Raw genomic sequence first — 3,181 nt, 5'->3', positions numbered from 1 at the left:
GTGTTGAAAAACCGCTTTTCGCACTTGTGTTGGTGCAGGAAACCACTTTTGCACTTGTATTAGTGTGGAAAAAACACTTTTTGCACTTGTGATGGTGTTGAAAAACCACTTTTCGCACTTGTGTTAGTGTTGAAAAAATACATTTCGCACTTGTGTTTGTGTTGAAAAACCACTTTTCGCACTTGTGTTGGTGCAGGAAACCACTTTTGCACTTGTATTAGTGTGGAAAAAACACTTTTTGCACTTGTGATAGTGTTGAAAAACCACTTTTCGCACTTGTGTTAGTGTTGAAAAACCACTTTTCGCACTTGTGTTCATGTTGAAAAACCACTTTTCGCACTTGTGTTGGTGCAGGAAACTACTTTTGCACTTGTATTAGTGTGGAAAAACCACTTTTCGCACTTGTGTTAATGTTGAAAAACCCCTTTTCGCACTTGTGTTAATGTTGAAAAACCACTTTTCGCACTTGTGTTGGTGCAGGAAACCACTTTTGCACTTGTATTAGTGTGGAAAAAACACTTTTTGCACTTGTGATAGTGTTGAAAAACCACATTTCGCACTTGTGTTAGTGTTGAAAAACCACTTTTCGCACTTGTGTTGGTGCAGGAAACCACTTTTGCACTTGTATTAGTGTGGAAAAACCACTTTTCACACTTGTGTTAGTGTTGAAAAACCACTTTTCGCACTTGTATTAGTGTGGAAAAAACACTTTTTGCACTTGTGATAGTGTTGAAAAACCACTTTTCGCACTTGTGTTAGTGTTGAAAAACCACTTTTCGCACCTGTGTTGGTGCAGGAAACCACTTTTGCACTTGTATTAGTGTGGAAAAAACACTTTTTGCACTTGTGATAGTGTTGAAAAACCACTTTTCGCACTTGTGTTAGTGTTGAAAAACCACTTTTCGCACTTGTGTTAGTGTTGAAAAACCACTTTTCGCACTTGTGTTAGTGTTGAAAAACCACTTTTCGCACTTGTGTTGGTGCAGGAAACCACTTTTGCACTTGTATTAGTGTGGAAAAAACACTTTTCGCACTTGTGTTTGTGTTGAAAACCCACTTTTCGCACTTGTGTTAGTGTTGAAAAACCACTTTTCGCACTTGTTTTGGTGCAGGAAACCACTTTTGCACTTGTATTAGTGTGGCAAAACCACTTTTCGCACTTGTGTTAGTGTTGAAAAACCACTTTTCACACTTGTGTTAGTGTTGAAAAACCACTTTTCGCACTTGTGTTGGTGCAGGAAACCACTTTTGCACTTGTATTAGTATGGAAAAAACACTTTTTACACTTGTGATAGTGTTGAAAAACCACTTTTCGCACTTGTGTTAGTGTTGAAAAACTACTTTTCGCACTTGTGTTAGTGTTGAAAAACCACTTTTCGCACTTGTGTTGGTGCAGGAAACCACTTTTGCACTTGTATTAGTGTGGAAAAAACACTTTTTGCACTTGTGATAGTGTTGAAAAACCACTTTTCGCACTTGTGTTAGTGTTGAAAAACCACTTTTAGCACTTGTGTTGGTGAAGGAAACCACTTTTGCACTTGTATTAGTGTGGAAAAACCACTTTTCTCACTTGTGTTAATGTTGAAAAACCCATTTTCGCACTTGTGTTAATGTTGAAAAACCACTTTTCGCACTTGTGTTGGTGCAGGAAACCACTTTTGCACTTGTATTAGTGTGGAAAAAACACTTTTTGCACTTGTGATAGTGTTGAAAAACCACATTTCGCACTTGTGTTAGTGTTGAAAAACCACTTTTCGCACTTGTGTTGGTGCAGGAAACCACTTTTGCACTTGTATTAGTGTGGAAAAACCACTTTTCACACTTGTGTTAGTGTTGAAAAACCACTTTTCGCACTTGTATTAGTGTGGAAAAAACACTTTTTGCACTTGTGATAGTGTTGAAAAACCACTTTTCGCACTTGTGTTAGTGTTGAAAAACCACTTTTCGCACCTGTGTTGGTGCAGGAAACCACTTTTGCACTTGTATTAGTGTGGAAAAAACCCTTTTTGCACTTGTGATAGTGTTGAAAAACCACTTTTCGCACTTGTGTTAGTGTTGAAAAACCACTTTTCGCACTTGTGTTAGTGTTGAAAAACCACTTTTCGCACTTGTGTTAGTGTTGAAAAACCACTTTTCGCACTTGTGTTGGTGCAGGAAACCACTTTTGCACTTGTATTAGTGTGGAAAAAACACTTTTCGCACTTGTGTTAGTGTTGAAAACCCACTTTTCGCACTTGTGTTAGTGTTGAAAAACCACTTTTCGCACTTGTGTTGGTGCAGGAAACCACTTTTGCACTTGTATTAGTGTGGCAAAACCACTTTTCGCACTTGTGTTAGTGTTGAAAAACCACTTTTCACACTTGTGTTAGTGTTGAAAAACCACTTTTCGCACTTGTGTTGGTGCAGGAAACCACTTTTGCACTTGTATTAGTGTGGAAAAAACACTTTTTACACTTGTGATAGTGTTGAAAAACCACTTTTCGCACTTGTGTTAGTGTTGAAAAACCACTTTTCGCACTTGTGTTGGTGAAGGAAACCACTTTTGCACTTGTATTAGTGTGGAAAAAACACTTTTCTCACTTGTGTTAGTGTTGAAAAACCACTTTTTGCACTTGTGTTAGTGTTGAAAAACCGCTTTTCGCACTTGTGTTGGTGCAGGAAACCACTTTTGCACTTGTATTAGTGTGGAAAAAACACTTTTTGCACTTGTGATGGTGTTGAAAAACCACTTTTCGCACTTGTGTTAGTGTTGAAAAAACACATTTCGCACTTGTGTTTGTGTTGAAAAACCACTTTTCGCACTTGTGTTGGTGCAGGAAACCACTTTTGCACTTGTATTAGTGTGGAAAAAACACTTTTTGCACTTGTGATAGTGTTGAAAAACCACTTTTCGCACTTGTGTTAGTGTTGAAAAACCACTTTTTGCACTTGTGTTCGTGTTGAAAAACCACTTTTCGCACTTGTGTTGGTGCAGGAAACTACTTTTGCACTTGTATTAGTGTGAAAAAACCACTTTTCGCACTTGTGTTAATGTTGAAAAACCCCTTTTCGCACTTGTGTTAATGTTGAAAAACCACTTTTCGCACTTGTGTTGGTGCAGGAAACTACTTTTGCACTTGTATTAGTGTGGAAAAACCACTTTTCGCACTTGTGTTAGTGTTGAAAACCCACTTTTCGCACT

Source organism: Myxine glutinosa, unplaced genomic scaffold (genome assembly GCF_964187855.1).
Source record: "Myxine glutinosa unplaced genomic scaffold, kmMyxGlut1.1 SCAFFOLD_293, whole genome shotgun sequence".
Taxonomy (NCBI): Eukaryota; Metazoa; Chordata; class Myxini; order Myxiniformes; family Myxinidae; genus Myxine; species Myxine glutinosa.
The sequence above is the reverse complement of the archived record's forward strand: the minus strand, read 5'-3'. Positions refer to the sequence as shown.